Genomic DNA, 26,083 nt, shown 5'->3' with positions numbered 1-26,083 from the left:
CTCTCATTTCCCTGTAACCCCTGAAATTTATTCTCTCTCACAAGTGCCCTTTAACTTCCCTTTTGAGGGTATTCCTTTAATTTGACCTGCACGAAAGGGTAATTTACAATACCAATTAATCTACAGACACTGCCGAAGAGGATAAAGACAGCACTCTGCCATCTTGTCTCCCTGACCTCGCTCCTAAACCTATCCACTGGACCAGTTCACTTTTATTCCATTCTAATTCTTTCTCACTTCTCTCACCCTTTAAGGGAAGACATCCCTTTGAGAAACATATTTTCCACAACTTCAGCATTTCTCCAAAACATTTACAGACGTTGATGCGGTTTCTGAAAAATCTTCACCATCATAATGTAGGAAGAAACGCACGCACAGCAAGCTCCCACAAATAAAAATCATGACAATGACAAGTAATCATAGAGCTGTATAAAAACACATAATGCTGGCAGATCTCAGCAGGCCAGACAGCATCTATGGGAGGAGGTAGTGACGACGTTTCGGGCCGAAACCCTTCATCAGGAATCATAGAACTATCTAGCCCAGGAAGAGGCCTTTCAGCCCATCTCATCCATGCTGACCATGAGGTCTACTACACCAATCCCATTCGTTGGCATTAGGCCTGTATCTCTCTACTGAAGGTCCCAGTTTTAACAGCATCCTCCCTCTCTGCTAATATAATCAGACCAGGGGTAAGCATTGGTCTGCACACTAAATGGAACCATACTACCCTGTGAAACAGTATCGTCACTTGAGAGAGAACAGACAGTCTGCTGGTTCAGCATTCCACTCAAAAGCCACCGTCTCTGATGATGTACATCCCAGGGTAGGACGTTGAAGGAGCAGCCTCACTTTTGGCTTTCTAAACTCTGGAGTGGCATTCGAACCCAGTCAGGTCACAGCTGCATTACATTTACCCCACCACTGCATTTCTTCTTTTTTCCATCTTACTTTCAGCAATAGACCCCTTCACAGCCCCTTCTCTTTATGTTTTTAGGTACTATGTTCTATATTCTTCTGTCCATATCCATCAGTCACCAACCACTCTTCCCTGTGCCTCCATCTCTCTCAGCTCCATCTTCGGGTGACGATATCAAGTTCAAGTTTATAGTCATCTAACTGTACAAATATACAACCCAATGAAACAACGTTCCTCCGGACCTTTGTGCACCCACAAAACATATATCACACATAGCATATAGGACAAAATATTACCATAAATAAGTGATAACAAAATTCAGGTAATGCACAGCACAGGTAAACAGTAAACAGCTCACTGTCCTAGAGACAAGACGTCAGTGATGGCAGAGTATTCGTTAGTCTCACAGCCTGGGAGAAGAAGCTATTGCCTAGGATGGCAGTCCTCGTCCTGATGCTCCTGCACCTCCTTCCAGTTGTTAGTGGGTCAAAGAGATTGATGGATGGGTAGTAGGGATCCTCAACAATGCTTCAGGCCCCTTTTCTACAAAGCTCCCAGTAAAATGTCACAAATAGACAGGAGGGAGATCCTCTCAGTGGTTTTTACAATCCTCTGTAGGGTCTTGCATGTGTGGCACGTGGCCAAGTGGTCTAAGGCGTTGGTTTAGTGAACCGAAGGTCGCTAGTTCGAGCCTTAGTTAAGACAGCGTGTTGGGCCCTTGAGCAAGACACTTAACCACACCGACGACACCAGTGCCAAGTTGTATGGGTCCTAATGCCTTTCCCTTGGACAACATCGGTGGTGCATGGGCAAATGCAGGTCTTCCATACAACTTTGCCCAAGCCTCAGTCATCATCAAAAATCGACAGACAGCCGAAGAAATAGGGTCTTGTGGTCTGATGCTTTGCAGCTTCCGTACCACACAATGATGCAGCCAGACAGGACACCGTCGATGGTTCTCCTGTAAAACGTTGTTAGAACGGGAACAGGGAGCAATGCCCACCTCAATCTCTTCACAAAGTGTAGATGCTGTTGTGCCTTCTGACTAATGACTGAGGAATGTTGTGGACCCAGGTTAGATCGTCCATTACGTGCACACCAATGAACTTTGTGCTCTTCACTCTCTCCATGGCAGAGCCATTGATGTGCAATGGAGAGTGGTCATCCTGAAGCCCCCAATCATCTCTTTTGTCTGGTCCAGATTGAGACTCAGGATGTTGTTCTTGCACCATGTGACAAGCCTCTCTAGCTCCTCTCTGTATGCTGATTCAGCGAAGTTCCTAATGGGGCCAAACACTGTTGTATCACCAGCGAACGATGATGTGGTTTGAGCTGGGTCTGGCAGTGCAGTCGTGAGTCAGCAATGTGATCAGCAGCAGGGTAACCACAGAGCCCTGGGGGGTACCGTGCTGAGTGTAATGAAGCTTGAGATGTTGCTGCCAACTCGTACTGACTGGGGTCTTCCCATCAAGAATTTAAAGATCCAGTTTCAGAGAGAAGTGCTAAGACCCAACAAGGACAGTTGGGTCTGAAAGTCCCCTGGTAGACCTATCTGCCTCTCTCTGTCTTGCAATACTCTCTGCAATTTGAAAACTCATGCCTTCAGTAAAGCTTTCAGTCACCTTGCTTAACTCTCCCACAAAGGTTCTCCATCTGTTTTTCCACTTCTTTTGTCTACTACCACTTTCTACCGAACAACATAATTAATTTAAATCCTTTCTGCCAATTTTAGCTGTGTTCTCCATCTCCTCTGCTTCTCCTATATTAACACCATCATTAAACTTGACAGGCCTTCAGTCTGTGTTCATATACAGGATGTTGGTATAGATTAGGGAGAGCTTAACATTTCTCCTGTGACCAGTGGTTGCTCTTTGTTCCCAACCACTTTAACCAACATTTTATTGAATTCTATGTTCTGTTATTCCTGGTATTAGCTTCCTGACTAAAAATGTTTCATTAGCTTTATCGAAGTATGTTTGCAAGTCCAAGACTTTTCAAGCATTTCTTTGAGGATGTTACGTATAAAATTATTAACAGGATGCTATAAGACCATAATATAGGAGTAGAATTAGGCCATTCAGTCCATCGAGTCTGCTCCACCATTCCATCATGGCTGATTTATTATGCCTCTCAACCCTATTCTCCTGCCTCCTCCCATAACAATTGACATCTATACTAGTCAAGAACTTATCAGCATCTGTTTTAAATATACCCAATAGCTTGGTCTCCATAACTGTCAATGGCAATGAATTCCACAGATTCTGACTAAAGAAATTATTCCATATCTCTGTTCTAAATGGACATCCCTCCTCTCTGAGGCTGTGCCCTCTGATCCTAGACTCCCCACTACAGAAACACCCTCTCCACATCCACTCCATACAGACCTTTCAAAATTCAATAGGGTTTCAATGAGATCCCCCAATTCTTCCAAACCCCTGCTAGTTCAGACCCAGAGCTATCAAAAATTCCTCATATGTTAACTCTTTCATTCGTAGAATCATTCTCGTGAACCTCTTCTGCACTCTCTCCAACGCCAGCACATCCTTTCTTAAATAAGAGGCCCTAAACTGCTCACAATGCTTCAAGTGTTGTCTGACCAATGCCTTATAAAGGCTCAGCGTTACATCCTTGCTTTTATATTCTAGTCCCCTCAGAATGAATGCTAACATTGCATTGGCCTTCCTTATGTAATTATCTGATTCAGATTTATATTGCTCTGCTGTAGGTATTTCATTTCAGCAGTTTTCTGCAAAAGAAGTGTGTCCTGCTGGTAGAATGTTTTGGTTTCGGCTAGAGATAAGACCCCTACTGTTCTGCTTAGGATTGTTGTGTCAGCCAATCAGGATGGCGGAATCGAGAGAAAGTTCCAGAGAGTTTTGGTGAGGGACAGTGTGGTTCGCGGGTCTTTTCTTGGCAGGAGCTGCGGAGAGGCCGGGAAGGAAGGTGGCTGAGAATGCCGTGGGAAGGAGCGTCCTCTTTACATAGAACATAGAGTAGTACAGCATGAAGTGTTTTGTGCAGGCAATTGGCTGTAAGGAATGGCTCCCGAGGGGGAGCCCATTTATCCGAGATGGATGTCGAGCCAAGTTCAAAATGTGGTATGTGCTTTCATGCAGACTGTGCATCCAGCACATGAGTGAGAAAACAACTCCAGGATGAGCTCCAACTTTCTGTGCACACTTGGACTGGGATCACTGTAATGAGCCCTTTTATTTGTTTTTCTTTTCTCCCTCCTATGAACTGTTTGGTAAATCTGAAATTAGTAAATATACTTGCTTTATCATTTTATGTGGTGTATGATCTGTTATTTCTTGCCGGTTGACAATTGTGTACAGGCAGTATTTACACAGCATTCGCTCCAATCAAGGTTTCTTTAATCGGAACATCACGGCATTCCTGTTTGGTTGAACCCCAAATCTTAAAGTGTCCGGCAGCTGATTTACAGTTGTGAGGTTCCTAAAGACAGAAAATCCATTAGCCACATCAGCTAATTACCTGCAAGCTCAGGAAGGTGCTTTTGGCACTGCTGGAAGTGCAGCTGATCGGATGATGAAGTTTAGGCACACATTTCAGGAGGAAGGAGAGAAGCTGTCGGCCTACACTTTCTGGTTGGAGAAACGTGCTGTGTTGTTTGTGCCACAAAGGGGGCATTCAACTGTCTGAGAGAAATTGCTTGAGGGTGGAACAGGCTATGAAGGGTGTATTGTCACATGACATGATTGCTCTACGTACTTGAATGACCCGCAAGATGCGCCCTCCTCCATTTTTACTGAGTTACTTAGAGAAGTTAGAGAGGAGGAAAACATGATTGAGAAGTGGGACATTCCCCAAATCCGAGTAGTGTCTTCTGTTGCTAAAGCCACGCCTGATGCCACACGGATAGAGCTTTTGAGGAATGAGGTGGAAACCTTCGAGCTGAGATGATTCGATGGAAGTCTACTAATATTTCCGCTAAACGTGATACATCTATTGGGAAACCCTACCCACCTGTAGGACTAATGATGCAGCGGACTGCTGCTGAAAAGGGTCTCCTGACTAGAGAGGGGACTGGTATTTTCTGTTACAACTGTGGAGAAGATGGACATTTCAATCGAGATAGTGAGGGGCAAAAAGATCTTCAAAGAGAAAGTCAGCAGTTAATCAAACAGACAAGAAAAGAAGCAAAACTATGGAGGGATGCAGTAACGGAAGGGGTTGGCATCTCAGAAAGGATACGTTCAAATCAGTGTATCAAGGGACATGCTAAAGTACAGAACCCTGAAGGTGTAGTGGGACCAAGCTCTGATGTATCCATGTGGATTGAAGCTGTTTATGCTAAATGGCACAGGTTCTCAAGTTACTCTACAGATCCTTCTACAACCATTGACACCACTCAGTGCCCTTGAGATTTGGGGCCTCAGTACTGATGAGTACCCGTATGATGGCTACTTGTCATTGAAACTGGACTGTCAGAAGCAGATGTTGGAATAACTGAGAGTATTGACACACTGGTGTTGGATCCGGTTGAACAGGGTGCAGCTTCCATTCTTGTGGAAACAAACACTTCCATTGTGAGAAGGCTCGTGGGAGCGTGCAAGTGGAGAAATGGAGAGAACTGTTTGAAAACCTTGTCCTTCCACCTGTGTTCAGAGCTGCTTTCGAGAAGGTGCGAGCTCTCCTCAGCAGGATGATGAGCAGAAACGAGGAACTGTGTGGTGCACCCAGTCTAAACCTGTCATGTTACGCCCTTGGGGAGTAGCTAGAGTGACGGATTTGCTGGAGCGCCCAATGCCCTGGCCAACCAGGTGGATGCTCCTGGGGATCAAGAAGAAGAGTCACCTTTACCCGCAGGAGTGTGCATGCTGGTGAGACCCGAACTGCAGAGATCTTTGGCTGCGTACTCCAATAGGATGACAGTGATTAGCAGGAAGACCTCAGAAAGAGATGTTACCCTCCGACATGGGATGCCAATTGCCCCTCTTTTTCCTGTGAGGGTAGTGTCTGGTTTTCTGGGGGAATGAAAGAGAAACAGTGGATTGAGGATGTAGACATTGAAGTCAGGCACTTTGGTGACTCACCCATACCCGAGAAATGGAAAAGCAGATTAACTGAGAAGATGGTTGTCTCTATTCAATAAAGTCACCATTACACCAGTACAGAGAATCTCGATTCAAACTCTCTAGGCTAGTTCACCAATAAAGTGCTTGAAGCAGAAAATGCACAGCCTTCGCAGTGCAGCAGAGCCAGGGGTACTTGTCTGGGAAGTACATGGACCTGTCTCTCAGCTTGGCACAAGATATTCACCTTGACCTGAGGGTGTAATGTCCCATGTGCAGACACGAGAGACTGCAGATGCTGGAAACTGGATTACAAAGTACAGCTGGAGCAACTCAGCGGGCCAGGCAGCATCTGCAGAGGAAAATGGACAGTTGATGTTTCAGGTCAAGACCCTTCATCTGGATTTCTCGTGTGACAATGTTAATCTTCCGTCATTGCAGTCAGAAAGCTGACAATGGGTTAACAACTGTCGCATGTATGGGGAACCCAGGAGATAAATTGGGTAATACTTAGAAGAATATGTGTGGACTTTAATGTGTGATTAACCCTTGTCTGCTCAACCTGGTACAGGCATCACATGAAAGTGACTCTGCCTGTTAGTTGCCATGACTGCACAGTCAACAGTAACAGTTCTGGCAAAAGGTCTCAGACGTGAAAGGTTACCAGTTTTCCTCCCCAAGACCTGCTGAGTGGTGTTTTTGTACCGTAAAACATAGCCCATTCAGCCCATCTAGTCTGCTCTGCCATCCCATCGTGCCTGACTTCTTTCCATTCTCCCATCTTCTCCCCCAATAACTCTCAACCCCTTTACCAGTCAAGAACCTATCAATCACTGTCATAAATACACCCACTGAGTTGGTGTCCACAGTCCTCCGTGACAATGAATTCCACAGCTTCACCACCCACTGGCTGAAGAAAATCCACCTCACCTCTGTTCTAAAGGGGGGTATTTTTATTCTGAGGCTGTGCTTTCTTGTTCTAGACTGTCCAACTATCGGAAACATCCTCTCCACATCCACCCTATCCAGGCTTTTCAGTATTTGATGAGATACCCTTCCCCGATCTGAACTGCATTGAGTACAGGCAAAGAGGCATCACCTGCTCCTCATATGTTGAGGCAATCATTCCTGGGATCCCTGTTGTGAAATTGTTTTAATTTCAGATCTCCAGCTTCTGCAGATTTTGATTTTCACAATCAGTGCTATTGATTGCTTATCACATCAGCAAACGTCCCAAGTTGGTTAATGGCGAGCATCAGATTCTCTTCAAGATTTCTTGCATTTTACAGGAGAGGAGCGCTGTATTGTAGCACCTGGTCAAAGATGTTACAGAGGATACATGTCTGCATGCAGGGGGGAGCTGGCTGCAAACATTTGATACATTGGGAGTCATGAGGGAAAGGAGGAGAGACACTCTCCAACTGCCTCACCTCAGAAGCTGAAGCGGTTGAATCAGGGCTGGGGGAAGAAGAACTCAGCATCACGCCAGGCTCGGAATTCATCGAGATGCAGATCCTGGGAAAACAGGCTGAGCATTGTGCTCTTGGGATCAGAAGAGAAGATCACAAGGAATTGTGAAAACACAGCAAGAAAAAAGAACTGGGGAAGATTAAAGGTCTGAAGACAGTGAAGGGGGGGAATAAAGATATGGAGGAGTTCTGTTGAAGTCTGGTATCCCCAATACCTGAAAAGAAGAATCAATGTTTTTGTTAAAGACTTAGTACAGTCAAGCATCAGAACAGGTGGTGGGGATGGAGAGGACTGGTGCTGCTGGAGAGAGAGATTGACAACCATGTATATGTTGAAGCATTGCATGAGGCTGGGGTCTCATGCTATTAGAGAAGAATGATCTGAACATTATGAGTATCTCGAACATACCTGCATTCATGGTAGGATTTGAGAACCGAAGGGTGAGATTTCAATTAGAATCTACGTGAAAAAGAACCAGAGATATTTGCCATGGAAACAGATGTAGCAGTGGGAGCCCTATTTTTCCACTTTTTTCACTCTCTTTTGTTCCATCCATTTACATCTCCTCCAGCAGATTGGCTGTGATTAGTATGTTGTCACAGTCTTCTCTCAGCCATCTGTATCATTCATTTCCTCTTCATCTTCACCCTATTGCAGACATTCCCTTTCTTCTCTCCACACTTTCTTCTCTGCAAATTAAAGAGTACTTAATTTCTGGGAGATTTTTTCCCAACTTTGTAATGAAAGGCTATTGACCAGAAACACTGACTCTATTTCTCTCTTCACTGAAAGAACTCACCCAGTCTTGACTTAAATGATAACCAAGTTAAATAGATTGAAACACACACAAAACGCCCAGGGAAATCGGCAAGCCACACAGCATCTATGGAGAGGAATAAACAGCTGAGTACGAAGTCCTAATGAATCCTGATGAAAGGTCTCAGGCTGAAACATCGGCTGTTTATTCCCCTCCATAGACGCTGTCCAGCTTGCTGAGTTCCTCCAGCAATTTGTGCGGGTGTGTCACTCAAGATTTCCAACATCTGTAGAATCTCTTGTGTTTATAACTGAATTAATTATCTGCAGTGCCACCTTCGTCCAAAAGTGGGAGCATGAATAAGGGAAGAGGAGGGTATTAATTAGCATCTTGATGTCAATGTTTAGATGAAAAAGAAACCCCCAGAACAGACAGAAGGACAGCAGCACTGAAGATGAAAACTTTCATCCATTGTCCTCATCAGAAATTCCCATTCCAGGTGCAAATATGAAGTGACATGCACTAGTAACTTAATGAGATTTGTTAAGAACAGTGGTGCTGGATTGAAGCATTGCACCAGGCCCAAGAGTGAAAAATTAAATTCTCACTTCTACCATCGGGTGGGAGATGCCAGAGGCTTGGGTCTACGCTGGCAGGTCCAGAGTAGCTGTTGCCCTACAGCCGTCAGACTCCTGGACCAGATTCGCTCACCTCAACACTGAACTGGCTCTGTGGCTGTGAGCTCACTTACAGGGGCTCTGCAGTTCATGTTCTGTGTATTATTTATTTACTTATTTTTATTATTTGCATGATTTTTTTTCTTTTTCCACTCATTGGATGTTTGTCAGCCTATGTTGCATGGGGTTTGCTTGTGGGTTCTATCGCGTTTCCTTGCTTTGTGGCTGCCTACAAGAAGATGAGTCTCAACTTTGTGTACGGTGCACATACTTTGATAATAAACTTGAACTTTGAACGAGCCAGTTTGGACAGGCTCTTCTTTGTTAAGCGTGGATCTGCCATGCTACAGGACAGTGGGTATTTTGTGCACATTGAAGGTCTCAGGTTTCTGCTGAACAGCAGCCCATTTTACCAAATCATCACATTGCAAACACAAGAACCTAGGAGAAGGAAGAGCATAAGAGCGATGAGCCAGCCCAACTGTTCAATATGATCATGGTTAACCTATACTGCCCTTCTGTGCTGTTTTCCCAAAACACTTAAATGCTTGACCTTTCAAATATTTATCGACCTTCATCTTAAGTATACCCGACTCTGCTGCCCTCAGAGGCAGAGAATTCAAAAAATTCACTGTCCTCTGAGAGAAGTCGTTTTTACACACATCATTTCCTACCTTGTAATTCTGTCCCCTTACTTATCTGTCTTCCACTGTCCTGTCAAACCCCTTTAGGATCTAATATATTTTTATAAGGTCACCCCTCATTCTTCTCAACCAAAGTATACAGACCTAAACTGTCCAGCCTCCCTTGATAGGACAACCCTCTCATCTAGGTAATTTCTAAAGAAATTCGGCAAAGCATTGTGGGCCGAAGGGCCTGTATTGTGCTGTAGTTTTTCTATGCTTCTATCTCAGGAATTAATCTAGTGAATCTTCTTTGAACAGCCCCCAAAGCTACTGGATCCATTTTTAAATGAGGAGACCAAAACTATGTGCAGTATTCCATAAACTCAAGAGATTCTGCAGATGCTGGAAATCCAGAGCAACACATAGGAAAAGGGTTTTGGGCTGAAACCCTTCATCAGGACTTTATTCCTCTCCATTGATGCTGCCTTACCGACTGAGTTCCTCCAGCATTTTTATATGTATGTTGCACCATATTCCAGTTCTGGCCTCATCAAAGCCCTGCGCAAGTGTAACAAAGCCTTCCTATTCTTAAATTCCTCCTCCATCGCAATGACAGCCAAAATGTTGTTTGCCTTAATTACTTGTAGATATGTTTGTGACTCAGCACATCTGAATCCCTCTGAATTTCACTCGTTTGCAGCTTCTCTCCATGTAGATAATAATACAACTTCCGACTCCCCTTACCTCCCTCCTTGCCACCTTAAACTCCATTCACCAGAATTTTGTACAATCATGCAATCTATCTATATCCCACTGCAGAATAAAAATGTCCTCATTACAATATATCCTCTCAGCTCCTATCGTATCATCAGCAAACTTGAAAATCTTACATTTCATTCCCTCGCCAGGTCGTGAGTTTCCCAAATATTTTACCTGCTGTGACTGGAGCCTTTACAAATTCCTCCAATTATCTAAGGGATATTTGCAAAGCCCTCCAAGGTGAAGGCTGATGCAAAAAGAATACTTGCCTGTGACTTCTTTGTTCCCTGTTATTAATTCATCAGCTCATCCTCTAGAGGTCCCACACTTACTTTAGATGTCTTCTTCCTGTTTATATATCCATAGAAACCTTTGGGTTTTTTTTTTTGCTTTGATGTTTCGTAAGTTGTCTTTCAAATCAATTTTATCCCTTTAATGAGCTTTTTAGTCTTTTGCAGCTGGATTCCAAAAATGCCCGTCTTCTGGTCTACCACCACTCCTTGACACTTTGTTTGCTCTACTTTTCAATCTAACCCATTCCTTAACTCCTTTGTTAAACACAGATTGTGCCTGTTCCCCATGGAACATCTCTTTCAAACAGGGATGTTTTGTGTCCTTGTTCATTTACTGACCCATCTCCTTTAGCTTATTTCCCCAGTCCACCTGAAACAACTTCACCTTCATACCATTGTAATTACCCTTAGTTAAGCTGGAGATAGTTGTTTAGGTCCTGAGCTAGTACCCCTCAGCCTTGCATCTGGAATTCCATCATTTGTGGTCCCTGCCTCCCGGGGGATATTTAACCGCAAGTCTTCTACTAACCTTTCCATTCACTGATGGCCAAATCTAAAATAACCTGCTCCCAAGCCAGCTTGGATCACAAGTTCTTCACATATGATACTCTTCCCAGTTTGGGACATCCAATCAATACGTGGATTAACATCTCACATGATAATTGAAGTTGCTTTCAAAATTGCATTAAATATTTCCCTGTTTATGCTATGCCCTGCTCCAAAGTCACATTTTGAGGGCCTATAGAGAAATCCCATTCAAGTCTTCTTTCAAAACAAACTGAGCACCACCAGCCAGGTGGTGGTAGGGTAGATACATTAGGAGCATTTAAGAAACTCTTAGATAGGCACATGGATGATAGAAAAATGGAGGTTTATGTAGGAGGGAAGGGCTAGATTGATCTTAGAGAAGGTTAAAAGGTTGGCACAATATCATGAGCCAAAGGGCCTGTACTCTGCCATACTGTTCAATGTTCTATGATTCTGTTATGCTATCTACTGCCTGAGTCATGCCTCAACACCACTGAGATACTTCCCCTATTAACAATGCCACTCCTCCCCTTTCAGCCTTATCTTTTGGAATATTGTACAACCTAGAATATTGAGCATTTCCTATGGCCACATTGCCAATACATCTCCATTAAGGCTATTAGATCGTACCCATATGTTGCTATCTATGCACGTAGCTCATCTATCTTATTGCAAATGCTACATGCATATTGATAAAGACCTTAAAGCATTGCTTTTAACAGTTTTCACTAGCCCTGGCTTTGCTCTCAGCTGCACACTTCATGATTACATTTTCTGACCCAGCTGTCATACTTTACTTGTCAGTTTCCCATGCCACCGCTCTCGTTTCCACTGAACTTATTAAACATCCTACTGCTGAACTCTTCCCCCACCCCCTCCCTCCCCAGCAACTCCTATTTAGTTTAAAACCTTGTCCACAATCCCATAGGTGCAATTCACCAGGACACTGGTCCCAGCCCAACAGAACAGCTCTCTCCTTCCCCAGTACTCGTGCCAGTGTCCCATGACTCAGAGACACAAGAGACTGCAGGGCCCTGATGCAGAGTCTGGACCTGAAACAACAATTCCTTTCCCCCTACAAATGCTGCTCAACCTGCTGAATTTGTTCAGGGTCCCATGATTCAGAACCTCTTGCTACCACACAACACATTGAGCCACACAGTTACCTCTCCAGTCCTAGTTAGCCTTTACCAGTTTTCACATGGCTCTAGTAACAACATGCATATTATCACCCTTGTAGCTTTACCCCCAGTTCTTTATAATCCCAATGTAAAACCTATTTCCTCATCCAACCTTCTTCATTAGTGCCCACATAGACACAATGAATAGATCCTCTCTACTTCTTCTGCAGCTCATTAGAGGCATGCTTAACCTGAGCAGCCTCTGGGGCTCACTGTAGCAGAGAACAGTGCCAGCTCCCCTTATGATATGATACTCTCCCCTTTACTGGTATTATTGTCATATTGTCACAGGGGGACATGGAGACTAGACCCAAAGGCAGGACCCTGGCTAGGCTAAAGGATGGATCTATGGGACAAGGAATGCTGGGAAGATAGCTCCCTGGGCAGGCCACATTACTTCTGGGCAGGGCTCAGCCTCCCAGGGGCCTGGGCAGGTCACAGGGCATCACCAATCAGAAGCAAGGGGTAGGAAAGGGTCAGAGTCCCCCACCAGGCAACAGCAGTCCAGCCTGCTTACCCAACAGAGGCAAGGGACCAGAAGGGAGCTCAGTCCAGGGTGACTACAAGAACTAGATGATTAACAGTGAGTACTCCTAGCCAGTCAAACAGGACAACCCCCAACTAGAGTCAGTCCCAGAGCCCCTTATATACTCCTGCCAGCTGATCGGTCTCAGGTGCACCTCTTTAAGCTAAGATGATCCTATTTGGGCTTAAGGGTGAAAAGAGGGACAGCTACAAGACCCGGAGTCTGGAGTCTGTGGACCGGACCATAACACATATTTATCAAGAGACAGTGAGAAGCTCATCTTGCAAAATGTTCATACAGATCAAATCATTGCACAGTGCATTGAGGTAATGCAGAGTAAAGTGTAAAAGTTACTGACAAAATGCACAGCAGGTAAGCAACAACGGGCAAGATCATAACTAGGTAGACTGAGAGGCCAAGTGTCCATCTTCTTGTACAAGAGGTCTGGTCAAGAATCTGATAACAGTGGGGTAGAAGCTGTCCTCGAGCCTAGTGGTACATGAGTTCAGGCTTCTGCATCTTCTGCTAGTGGGAGAGGGGAGAAGAGGAAACGCCTGGGGTGAATAGGATCTTTGATTATGCTGGCTGCTTTACTGAGCCAGCGAGTATAGAGTCCTTGGAGAAGAAGCTGGTTCCTGTGATGTGCTGAGCTGCATTCCACTACAATATTCCTTTCTTCTCCCTTCATTTGAATGGCTCCTTGTGTTGGCAGGCTTCAGAGAGTCTGTGCATCCTTCCTGTAGTCCCCACCCTGTTCACAATGGGAGCAAGAACCACACACGGGCAAGGGGCTGAGATAGTTAATCGCAGAGTAAATATCCAGTAGCAACCAACAGTGATAGCAGAGTGACACAGATTGAAATAGATTCAATAATCTATTGTAAGGAGGCAGGAAGACAGTATAAAACAGAGAGAAAAAGCCTAAGCCCAGCAACATACTGTGCACTGCCAGTTGCAGAGAACGTTTCCTAATCATGTTACTATATCGCTCTCATTTGTAGTCATTCACCTCAGCCACTGCGTGCCCACCAATCCTATAGCGAGGATGCAAAGAGGAAAAGCTATTTGTTGTCTTTTGGGTGAAACCACCATCCGTCTGCTCAGTGGAGGCCAATATTTTGTGGCTTGATTCAAAGTTGTCAGGCAGTCCAACCAGATTTACCTTTCTCAATAAAAGGTCTAAAGTAAACAGCTTAACCGTTCATTCATCCCAAATACTATTCCTGTGATCTCCTCATGGACTATCACATAAAACTAGTGGATGCATTTTACAACAAAGTCATTGACTCAACAGTTTGACTTATTAAGAGGGCATGACCTGGCACAGCAAAATTCCAGATAATTTTCCACTAATCGTTCACATATTGTCTTAGAAGTCCAAATAAATTACACAGAGGTGACCTCCATGATCAGTTTTTGATTCAGTGCCACCAGTGCTGGAGATGCATCATTTAAATTCAGCTGGGCACATACACCCAGTGGCCACTTTATTAGGTTCACCTGTACACCTGCACGTTAATATAAATACATTATCAGCCAATCACGTGGCAGAAATCCAACGCATTAAAGCATGCAGACACGGTCCAGAAGTTCAATTGTTGTTCAGACCAAACATCAGGATGGGAAGGAAATGTGGTCTAAGTAACTTTGTTCATGGAATGACGGTCGGTGCCAGATGGGGTGGTCTGAGTATCTAGGGAATTGCTGATCTACTGGGATGTTCTACTGTTAATGAGAGAAGTCAGAGGAAAATGGTCAGACTGGTTCAAGGTGATAGCACCTCAAATAACTATGCATTACACAGTGGTATGCAGAAGAGCATCTCTGAATGCACAACACGTCAAACCTTGAAGTGGATGGGCTACAGGATCAGAAGACCACAAACTTACATTCAGTGGCCACTTTATTAGGTAGAGGAGGTGCCTAATAAAGTGGCCACTAAGAGTATATTAAACCCTTTCTGCACTGAGACTCTTCCAAACTATTGCTTGATAAAGTTTCTGTTACTTTCCCCATGATAATGATATCAGGCTTTTCCTTATCCAACCTGAGTTGTACCCAGTCTCATTGCTGACTTTGTGGAACATTCTAAGCTTTACAATTTGCACACTTTTTCTCACAGAAATTTATTTTCAGCATTTTTAGTACTATCTTCTTAGGATGGTACCCTGGTCTTTTCTACATATGAAATTCACATCCCATAAGCTCCAAAGTGAACCAGTTCCTCCTTGACACTTAAGGAAGCAGTATTGCAACTTAGACATTGGACCCTTAATCTGTACATCAGCTACTTTATAATAGGCTTGGCAAAACTGGGAAACCAAGGAGAGGAAAAATGCCCAACTGTCAGGAGTGGGATTCGAACTAATGACTCCAGTAGAGACTTTGACTTGAATGCAGCGCCTTGCGCCGCAGGCAAATCCTGACAACAAATCCTTCTCAGAAGTATACCAAAACAGTGAAGTGTGTTACTTGTGTCGTCAACCTACATTGGCCAAGGATTGTGCTGGGAGCAGCCCATGAGCCCAGGGCGGTGCCGTGGAAGTCCATAGCGGGGGTATTCCCTTCTGCCACCTGTCCCGTCATCCTGCGTGGGATGACGAGTCTATCGGGACCCTGAGGACTTGTGGAAACTGTGTGGTGGTTTCTTTCGAACTTATAGTCTTTTAACATCTTTGGACCATTTTTACTGTGCCCATGGTCTGTTTTTTTTTATCAATTATGGTATTGTTTGCACTGTTGTAACTATATGTTAACTATAACTATGTGTAACAATGTGGTTTTGTGTAGGTCTTGTAGCTTTAGTTTTTGGCTTGTTGGGTGGTAGAGTTGGTCTCCTGACTTGGTGTGTCTGGGTAGTCTTGTTTTGTCTGGTGGATTTGGAGCTCCTTTCCGGGGAACGCACTAAGATAATAGCGTGATATTAATACGCAGCAGCCTCTCCGGACTCTGGATTTGGGGATTGCCAAACATTATGTGGATTTTCAGGTGGCGTCTGTTTTGCCGTGTGCTCTTGTGATATCATCCTGGAGGAACGTTGTTTCATTTTTTAACTGCACTGCAGTTGTGGTTTCTAAATGACACTAAACTGGAATTCAATTCAATAAGTACCACCACGCTTCTCTCACCATCATAGCACGCCCACTATTCACTAATCCTAACCCTGTCTTTGGATTGGGCCATGACAGCAGAATGTCAAAGGCCAGAGCTGCTAGAAGCAATTCTGAAGGTGCAGGATGAAGGCATTCTAAAAGGAGGATGAGGCAACCGTCACTAACAAGGGAAGTCAAAGACAGCATGAAAGCAAAAGAGAGGTCATACAATAAAGCAAAAAGCAGCGGGAAACTAGAAGACTGGGAAGCTTTCAAAAGTCAATACAAGGCAACTGAAAACCCAATAAGGACAGAAAAGAAGAAATATGAAGGCAAGCTAGCCGATAATATCAAAGAGGATTTGAAAAGTCATGTCAGATATGTAAAGAGTAAAATAGAAGCAAGAGTAGCTATCAGACTGCTGGAAAATGATGCTGGAGAGGTAGACAGGAACGAGATTCCCAGATGGTGTGTTGCCTCCCAGGTGCCAGGGTTAGGACATCTGAGATCAAGTCCGCAGCTTTCTTAAGTGGGAGTGCGAGCAACCAGAGATTATGGTCCTTGTCGGCACCAATGACACGGCTAGGAAGGGTGATGAACACCTGCAAAGTGAATTCAGGGAGCTAGGTGCTAAGTTGAAGGACAGGACCCCTAGGGCTGTGATCTCATGATTGCTACCGAGGCCAGAAATAGGAAGATCATACAGTTCAACATATGGCTAAGGAGATGGTGCAGAAGGGAGGGCTTCAGATTTTTGTATGAATGGGTTGTTTTTAGGAAAGGTGGGATCTGTACAGAAGGGACAGTTTGCACCTGAGCTGGAGGGGGACGAATTTCATTGTGGGAAGGTCTGTTAATGTTGCGCGGGAGTTTCAGGGGAACGGGAACCAGAGTGCCAGAGCAGATAGTGGAGAGGTCGAGGGGAAAAATGTTGTGAACCCTACATTCAAAGTCAGGATTTGAAAGGTTGAGCATGGTATATTTCAAGCAGTATTAAAGGAAAGGCAGATGAGCTGAAAGCATGGATCAGCCCAGGGAATTATGACATCAGAACCATTCGTAAGACTTGGTTGCAGGAGATGCAGGACCAGCAGCTCAAAGTTCCAAGGTTCCATTGTCTTAGACGTGATAGAACAGGAGATGTGGCACTACTAGTCAGGAAAAATGTCACGGCAGTGCTCAGACAGTACAGACGGGAGGGCTCGTCTACTGAGACTAGAAGAGTAGAACCGAGGAATAAAAAAGAGATGACAACATTAATGGGATTAGACTATTAACCACTCAACAGTCCTCAGGATTTAGAGAAGCAAATTTGTATAGAGGTTGCAGACTGCTGAAAGAAACGTAAGGTTGTGATAGTAGGTGATTTTAACTTTCCACATATTGACTGGGACTCCCATACTGTAAAAGGGCTGGATGGGATAGAATTTTTTAAATGCCTTCAGTACATAGAGGTCCCAACGAGAGAGAGTTTGAGACTAGATCTCCTATTGGGGAATGGGTCAGGGCAGGAGTTTGTGTAGGGGAACGCTTTGGTTCCAGTGATCATAATGCCATTTCTTTCAAGATAATCATGGAGAAGAATTGGTCTGGTCTTCGAGTTGAGATTCGAAATTGGAGAAAGGCTGATTTTGATAGTATCAAAAAGGATCAGGCGTGTGCTGATTGAGACAGGTTGTTTTCTGGTGAAGGTGTACTTAGAACATAGAACATAGAATAGTACAGCACATTACAGGCCCTTCGGCCCACAATGTTGTGCTGACCCTCAAACCCTGTCTCCCATATAACCCCCCACCTTAAATTCCTCCATATACCTGTCTAGTAGTCCTTTAAACTTCACTAGTGTATCTGCCTCCACCACTGACTCAGGCAGTACATTCCACGCACCAACCACTCTCTGAGTGAAAAACCTTCCTCTAATATCCCCCTTGAACTTCCCACCCCTTACCTTAAAGCCATGTCCTCTTGTATTGAGCAGTGGTGCCTTGGGGAAGAGGCGCTGGCTGTCCACTCTGTCTATTCCTCTTAATATCTTGTACACCTCTATCATGTCTCCTCTCATCCTCCTTCTCTCCAGAGAGTAAAGCCCTAGCTCCCTTAATCTCTGATATTAATCCATACTCTCTAAACCAGGCAGCATCCTGGTAAATCTCCTCTGTACCCTTTCCAATGCTTCCACATCCTTCCTATAGTGGGGCGACCAGAACTGGACACAGTACTCCAAGTGTGGCCTAACTAGAGTTTTATAGAGCTGCATCATTACATCGCGTCTCTTAAACTCTATCCCTCGACTTATGAAAGCTAACACCCCATAAGCTTTCTTAACTACCCTATCTACCTGTGAGGCAACTTTCAGGGATCTGTGGACCTGTACCCCCAGATCCCTTTGCTCCTCCACACTACCAAGTATCCTGCCATTTACTTTGTACTCTGCCTTGGAGTTTGTCCTTCCAAAGTGTACCACCTCACACTTCTCCGGGTTGAACTCCATCTGCCACTTCTCAGCCCACTTCTGCATCCTATCAATGTCTCTCTGCAATCTTCGACAATCCTCTACACTATCTACAACACCACCAACCTTTGTGTCAGCTGCAAACTTGTCAACCCACCCTTCTACCCCCACATCCAGGTCGTTAATAAAAATCACAAAAAGTAGAGGTCCCAGAACAGATCCTTGTGGGACACCACTAGTCACAACCCTCCAATTTGAATGTACTCCCTCCACCACGACCCTCTGCCTTCTGCAGGCAAGCCAATTCTGAATCCACCTGGCCAAACTTCCCTGGATCCCAAGCCTTCTGACTTTCTGAATAAGCCTACAGTGTGGAACCTTGTCAAATGTCTTACTAAAATCCATGTAGATCACATCTACTGCACTACCCTCATCTATATGCCTGATCACCTCCTCAAAGAACTCTATCAGGCTTGTTAGGCACGATCTGCCCTTCACAAAGCCATGCTGACTGTCCCTGATCAGACCATGATTCTCTAAATGCCCATAGATCCTATCTCTAAGAATCTTTTCCAACAGCTTTCCCACCACAGACGTAAGGCTCACTGGTCTATCCCTACTACCTTTTTTTGAACAAGGGGACAACATTCGCCTCCCTCCAATCCTCCGGTACCATTCCCGTGGACAATGAGGACATAAAGATCCTAGCCAGAGGTTCAGCAATCTCTTCCCTTGCCTCGTGGAGCAGCCTGGGGAATATTCCATCAGGCCCCGGGGACTTATCTGTCCTAATGTATTTTAACAACTCCAACACCTCCTCTCCCTTAATATCAACAGGCTCCAGAACATCAACCTCACTCATATTGTCCTTACTGTCATCAAGTTCCCTCTCATTGGTGAATACCGAAGAGAAGTATTCATTGAGGACCTCGCTCACTTCCATAGCCTCCAGGCACATCTTCCCACTTCTATCTCTAATCGGTCCTACCTTCACTCCTGTACTTGGTAAGTTGAAGGCCTTCAAAAGTGAATTTTTGAGAGTATGCTCTTGTCTGAATTAAAGGCAAGGATAATAAGTTTAGGGAACCTTGTTTTTCAACAGATATTGAAGCCCTGGTTAAGAAAAAGGAGGTGGTGCCTCAGAGGTATAGGCAGGTAGGAACAAATGAGGTGCTTATGGAGTATAAGAAATGCAAGGGAACACTTATGAAAGAAATTAGGAGGGCTAAAAGAAGGCACAAGGTTGCTCTAGAGTCAAGGTGAAGAAGAATCCCAAAGGCTTAAGAGCTAAAGGATAGCAAGTGACAAAATTCATCCTTTGGAAGATCAAAGTGGTCATCTATGCATGGAGCCAAAATAGATGGGGAGATGTTAAGTGGATTTTTTTGCATCTATATTTACTCAGGAGACAGACACAGTGAGGCAAAGCGGCAGTGAGGTTATGGACCATATACAGATTACAGAGGAAGAGGTGCTTTCTGTCTCGAGGAAAATTAGGGTGATTAAATCCCCAGGGCCTGACAAGGTGTTCCCTTGGACCGGTGTGAGGCCAGTGCAGAAATTGCAGAGGCCCTACCAAGATATTTAAATAATCCTTAGTGACAGGTGAGGTACCAGAGGATTGGAGGATAGATAATGTTGCTCCAAAGATAAACCAGGAAATTATAGGCCAACGAGCCCGACAACGGTAGTGGGTAAGTTACTGGAAGATATTCTAAGACACTGGATATATAAGTATTTGGATAAACAGAGAATGATTAGTGATTGTTAACATGGCTTTGTACTTGGTAGGTCATGGCTAACCAATCTTGTAGAGTTTTTTTGAGGAAGTTACCAGGAAAGTTGATGAAGGCAAAACAATAGATGCTGTTTACGAGGACCTTAGCAGGGCCTTTGACAAGATCTCTCATGGGAGGCCCGTCAAGAAGGTTCAGTCACTTGGAAGTCAAGATGAGGTAGTAAATTGGATTAGACATTGATCTCTTGGGAGAAGCCAGAGTGTGGTAGAAGTTAGTTGCCTCTTTGACTGGAGACCTGTGACTAGTGACGTGTTGCAGGAGTTGGTGCTGGGTCCATTGTTGTTTGTTATCTCTATCAATGATCTGGATGATAATGTGGTAAACTGAAGCAGTAAATTTGCGGCAACACCAAGTTTGGGGGATGTAGTAGACAGCAGAGAAGGCTATCAAAGGTTGAACCGGGATTTTGGACCAGCTGGAAAAAATGGGCTGAAAATGGCAGATGGAATTTAGTGCAGACAAGTGAAAGATGTTGCACTTTTGGGAGGAGAAATCAGAGTAGGACATACACAGAGAGCAGAGTATGAGGAGTGTGGTAGAACAGAGGGATCTGGGATAACAGATGTATAATTCCTTGAAAGTAGCATCACAGATAGACAGGGTTGTAAAGAGAGCTTTGGCTTATTGGCCCTCATAAATCAAAATATTGAGTACAGGAGTTGTGATGTTATGTCAAAGTTGTAGAAGACATTGGAGAGGCATAATTTGTCGTATTGTTTACACCTACATACAGGAAGGATATCAATAAAAATGAAAGAGTGCAGAGAAAATTTACAAGGATATTTTGGGACTTGAGGACCTGATTTATAGGGAAAAGTTGAATAGGTTAGGACTTTGTTTCATAAAGCATAGGAGGAAGGGAGATTTGGTGAGGTCGTAAATGGATGGAGATAAAACTGAAATGCTTTTAGTTGGTCCCAAAGACTAAAGGGATAAACTCCTTGATAAACTTGGGAACTTGGCTTTCCTTGTAAAAATCAGAAGTAGTCTGCGTGTTATCCTTGCTTCCGATTTGAATTTTAAATCCCACATAAAGAAAGTGACAAGAGCAGCATTTCTGCACTTAAGAAATATTGCAAAGATACTTTCGTTTCTATCACATAATAATGGTAAAAAACTAACTTGTGCCTTTATATTGAAAAGACTGGATTACTGCAATACCCTTTTTGCTGGCCTTCTTAAGCAATCTATTGACAAATTTCAACTCATTCAGAACACCGCTGCTGTAGTTTTAGCCAAAATCATGATGGGGGAACACACCACTCTTGTCCTAGCTACTCTGCATTGACTTCCTGTATCTTTAAGAATTGATTTTAAAGTTCTCTAACATGTTTTTAAAGCTCTTAATGGTCTGGCACAGGAGTACATCACAGGATCATTTTCATTTTATAGCCCTGCTCAGGCTCCCAGTTGTTCTTCTGTTGGTTTCTTAAATTTAAACCATCTCCCTCAAAAAATAATTGCCAGGGCAACAACACACACAAAATGCTGGTGGAACACAGCAGGCCAGGCAGCATCTATAGGGAGAAGCGCTGTCGACGTTTCGGGCCGAGACCCTTCGTCAGGATGAAGGCAGGGCATCTCTTTTGAACTACACCTCTAAACTATGGAATTTAATACGTAAAACTATAAGGTTGCAGATTCAGCTGACACTTTTAAACACCATCTCAAAGCCTATTTATCTAACCTTGCTTTTAACCAACATCTTTTATTTTTATGTTTATTTTTATTTTATATCTATATATGTGCTAGTATCCCATTGTAAAACACATTGAACTACATCATCTGCATGAAAAGTGCTCTAGAAATAAAGTGATGCACCATCAATAACTCTCGGAGACGGGAGGCGAATGATAGGCTTTTATTAGCTGGAAGAGAGCACTGTCAGCAGCAAGAGACCATCACACAACATCCTGGAGACTGATGGAGGAGCAGTGCCTCCAATCGCCTTTATACCGGGGTCTGTGGGAGGAGCCACGGGAGCAGTCAGCAGAGGGGCGTGTCCAGACAGGTATATGTAGTTCACCACATAAAGTTATTTTTATTATTATAGAAATTTGTTTTCTCTTAGCTCAAGCTGACAAAACTTGAGCATCAGGCGTAGCCAAGCACACTCATTTCTCAATTGCTAGGAACTTTCGGACTATTCTGGTGGTGTTTAGTATTGAGGCTTTCTGGAGATTTACATAGATATTGCTGTGAGGCCTAATTGTTTAATACTATTAAGTAGTGACTTTGGGATGATACCAGTTGTAGATATTACTGTTGGGACAATGTATACCCTGTTCATGTTCCATAGTCTTTCAATTTCCTCTTTTAATTCAGCATATTCCTGGTGATTTTCGCTTATTGATTTCTGTGTGTTATGTGTGTTTGGAATGGCTATATCTATTAAGTAAGTAGTTCTTGTTTGTAATATTATAGCCAGTTATTATGGATGGTCCTATCTGAAATAGTTGATTAGTCATAACATAATTTGTCAGATTCGGACTCTAAAAAGCTAGGCAGGTTTCTATTTGATAGTAAGATATGGTGTCTTTCATGAGTTTGTATTTTAAAGCAAGATTTTGGTGAATGATGTTGATAATGTCTGTGTAAGAAACCAGATTCAGTTAAACCGCTATTTTAAAGTAAGATCTTGGGGGATGATGTTGATTATCTCTGTGTGAGTAATCAGATTGAGTTAAACTGCTGCAGGATCCTGTAATATATTGGATTGTATCTGGTTTCTCTTGGCATTTTCTGCACTTAACACCTTGAATTTGTTGGACTTTTATGATTTTTTTTTGTGTGTTAGTCACCTGGTCTTGTATTGCCACAGGAAAACCTTCTGTTTCTGGGAAGAGGTCTCCAACTCTGAGCAGGAATTCAACACTTCCTTGTCGACAACTAGTCTGATCAGATCATGGAGATGACTTCCATGGAGGGTCATGTTCTTCCATTGTGTGACTTTTTCTTCTAGAATGATAATTACTTCATCTTTCTGGGTTGTGCTTTCATTTAAGTTTAGCGGTGTGTACTTCTCATCAGAACTGCATTCGCTCACGTGGAGTGCTGAATCCTGTTTGGTTGATGAAAATATATCCTGAGAAGTTACATCTGACTGTTGCGTCAACTTTTAATGTCTGTTATTCCTCTTCCTCCTTCTGTCCTAGGTAGTGTTGATCTAAATGCATTAGAGTGTACATAATGTTTACTAAAATTTGTCATTTTGGTTCTTATTTCTCTTTCTAAATTTCCCAGATCACTTATTATTATTATTTTATGGAGGTATCCAAAATTATGGGGGCTATATGTAGGGTAAACATATGCAGGCTTTTTCCACTGCAGTTGGGAGAGACTAGAACTAGAGGTCATGGGTTAAAGGTGAAATGTTTAAGGGGAACATGAGGTGGAAGTTCTTCACTCAGCGTTGCTGAGAGAGGAGAATAAGCTGCCAGCAGAAGTGGTGGATTTGATTTCAACATTTAAGAAAAATTTGGAAAGGTACATTGATAGGAGGGGTATGGAGAGCTATGATCTGAGTGCAGATCAATGGGACTAGACAGATTAACAGTCCAGCAAGGACTAGATGGGCCAAATGGCCTCTTTCTGTGCTGCAGTGTTCTATGATTCTATGACTCTAAATAACAGGCAGGATAGACAAAGGGGAATCAGTAGAGAGAAGGTTAGCACTCCCCTTGATAAGGATGAAAGGGGCCCTTGTGGCCTTGCACACACAAATGTTGAAGGCATTGTCATCTGTTAGCAACATCTAACCATGCCTGGAGGACCACAGTAGCCGGCAGTAATCGTAATGCTTTACAGAGCCAGTGGTCACCAATTAGGATTCGATTTCCGGCTCTGTCTGTAAGGAGTTTGTATCTTCTCCTTTTGACTCTGTGGGTTTCCACCGGGGGCATAGGAGCAGAATTAGGCCATTCAGCAGGATAGACAAAGGAGAGTCAGTGGATGTTGTTCACTCGGATTTTCAGAATCCCTTTGACAAGGTGGCGCACTTGAGACTCCTTAACAAGGTAAGAGTCCATAGTATTACAAGAAAGATAACAGCATGGATAGATTGGCTGACTAGCAGGAGGCAAAGAGTGGGAATAAAGAGGGTCTTTTCTGATTGGATGCCAGTGACTAGTGTGTTCTGCAGGGGTCGATATTGGGACCACTTCTTTTAATGTCATATGTCAATGATTTGGATGACGAAATTAATAACTTCGTGGCCAAGTTTGCAGATGATATGACAACAGGTGCTGGGGCAGGTAGTGTTGAGGAAGCAGGGCATTTTAGACAGATTGGAAGAATGGGCAGATGGAATATAGTGTTGGGAAGTGTATGATCATGCATTTTGGTATGAGAAATAAAAGCATAGGCTATTTTCTAAATGGAGAGAAAATTCAGAAATCTGAGGTGCAAAGGGACTTGGGAGTCCTTGTGCAGGATTCCATAAAGGCTAAATTGTAGGTTGAGTTGGTAGTGAGGAAGGCAAATGCAATATCAACATTCATTTTGAGAGGACTAGAATATAAAAGCAAGGATGTTATGCTGAGGCTTTATAAGGCATTGGTCAGACCACACTTGGAGTAGTGTGAGCAGTTTTGGGCCCCTCATCTAAGAAAATATGTGTTGGCGTTGGAGAGGGTCCAGAGGAGGTTCACGAGAATGATTCCGGGAATGAAAGCCAATGTATGGGGAGTGTTTGATAGGTCTGGGCCTGTACTCATTGGAGGTTAGAAGAATGAAGAGGGATCTCACTGAAACCTAATGAATATTGAAAGGCCAAGATAGAGCGGATGTGGAGATGTTTCTTATAGTGAGGAGTCTAGGACCAGAGGGCACAGCCTCAGAATAGGGTCTCAGAATCCATTTAGAAAAGAGATGACGAGGAATTTCTTTAGCCAGAGGATGGTGAACGCACTGAATTTATTGCTACAGACAGCTGTGGAGGCCAAGTCATGGGTATACTTAAAGCGGTGGTTGATAAGTTCTTGATTAATCAGAGCTCCAAAGATTATGGGGAGAAGGCACAAAAATGGGAATCAGAGGGATAATAAATCAGCCATGATGGATGGCAGAGAAGACTCGATGGGTTGAATGGCCTATTCCTGCTCCTATGTCTGATGGTTTTATGATGACAATAAATAAATAATTCCAATTCCAATATCTCAGGTCAAGATCCTAATTCGGACTGAGAGGGAACAGGAAGAGTTGCCGGTTTGTAAGCATGAGGTGCTACATTTTGGTAGGACTAATCAAAATAGGACATACATGGTAAATGGTAGGGCATTGAGGAATGCAGTAGAACAGAGTGATCTAGGAATAATGGTGCATAGTTCCCTGAAGGTGGAATCTCATGTGGATAAGGTGGTGAAAAAAGCTTTTGGTATGCTGGCCTTTATAAATTAGAGCATTGAATATAGGAGTTGGGATGTAATGTTAAAATTGTACAAGGTATTAGTGAGGCCAAATATGGAGTATTGTGTACAGTTCTGGTCACCGAATTATAGGAAAAATGTCAACAAAATTGAGAGAGTACAGAGGAGATTTACATAGACTGTTACCTGGGTTTCAGCACTGAAGTAACAGAGAAAGGTTGAACAAGTTAGGTCTTTATTCTTTGGAGCGTAGAAGGTTGAGGGGGGACTTGATAGAGGTATTTAAAATTATGAAGGGGATAGATAGAGTTAACATGGATAGGCTTTTTCCATTGAGAGTAGGGGAGATTCAAACAGGAGGACATGAGTTGAGAATTAGGGGGCAAAATTTTAGGGGTAACATGAGGAGGAACTTCTTTACTCAGAGAGTGGTAGCTGTGTGGAACGAGCTTCCAGTAGAAGTGGTAGAGGCAGGTTCAATATTGTCATTTAAAGTAAAATTGGATAGGTATATGGACAGGAAAGGAATGGAGGGTTATGGGCTGAGTGCAGGTCAGTGGGACTAGGTGAGAGTAAGTGTTCGGCACGGACTAGAAGGGCCG

General features: G+C 43.6%; 1 non-coding gene across 1 annotated transcript; it reads left to right on the top strand.

Moving 5' to 3' along the window:
- Positions 1-23,760: 23,760 nt before the first annotated feature.
- Positions 23,761-23,881, top strand: LOC140740427 (U6atac minor spliceosomal RNA). The gene has a single exon (XR_012101858.1). It is a non-coding gene; the product is annotated as a U6atac minor spliceosomal RNA (small nuclear RNA).
- Positions 23,882-26,083: the final 2,202 nt, after the last annotated feature.

The sequence above is a fragment of the Hemitrygon akajei genome, chromosome 16, assembly GCF_048418815.1.
Source record: "Hemitrygon akajei chromosome 16, sHemAka1.3, whole genome shotgun sequence".
Lineage (NCBI taxonomy): Eukaryota > Metazoa > Chordata > Chondrichthyes > Myliobatiformes > Dasyatidae > Hemitrygon > Hemitrygon akajei.
The sequence above is the reverse complement of the archived record's forward strand: the minus strand, read 5'-3'. Positions and strand labels throughout refer to the sequence as shown.